Here is an 874-nt window from a genome sequence, read left to right on the forward strand (position 1 = left end):
TGGGGGCAAAACCAAACTCCTCTGTTCTGTAGGATTGCTACAAGTCATAGTGAACTGGGAGGCAGAGGGTTTTTTGAGTTAACAGCCCAACAGCCCAATGAGTTTGACACTATTCTCATCACTATTCCACAAATGAGGAAGTGGAATCCCAGGGAGGTGAAGGAACTTGCTCAGGGTTCCTAAGCTTGTAAGCAAGAGCCGGATTCCCATGAAAGACCGCGGAGATGTGCTGCCCTGGAGAACTTCCTGCGAGGAGGGAACGTTCTGAGTCTGTGCTATTCAACACGGTAGTCCCTAGGCACGGTGACTAATTGAGTCAACCTGACCAAGAACTGAATCTTAAGCATTGTCTTTTAAAATCTAAATGTGAACAGCTGCTTGTGGGTGCCGTGGTCAAGGCTAGGACCATGCGGCTTTAGGGTGCCTGCTTTTGCCCCCTCTTCTGAGCAGCATCAAATATTGGAAGAGGCTCGGGCACCATCTTCTCTCTCTGCGTTGAAGGCCCGCTGTGTGACCTTGAGAAAGTGACCGAACCTCGCTGTGCCTCAATTTACCCAAGACAGTAACTCCCTACCTCGCAGTGTGGTTGTGGGGGCAGACCGCCTTCCAGCGGGGCCATTCTTGGTTATGCAATTCAAACACAAATACCTTCGGAGGAAACCGGGGGTTAGGTTATGACAGGGCGGGAGGATGCGGTTGGACCACTTCTGGTCCGTTGGGGCCGCCTCGCCATCACGCACCCAGGCCAGGCGTGGCTCCCGACGCAGAAGTCGCCCCCACCGCCCAGGATGGTCCGGAGAGCCGGATAATGCGGCGAGCTAATCAAAAGGGCAGCAAATTTCCTGGGCGCCAGGTGTGTCGTGGGTGGGAAACA

This window comes from Echinops telfairi, unplaced genomic scaffold (genome assembly GCF_000313985.2).
Source record: "Echinops telfairi isolate 266 unplaced genomic scaffold, ASM31398v2 ScPeMD7_3533;HRSCAF=4204_1, whole genome shotgun sequence".
Lineage (NCBI taxonomy): Eukaryota > Metazoa > Chordata > Mammalia > Afrosoricida > Tenrecidae > Echinops > Echinops telfairi.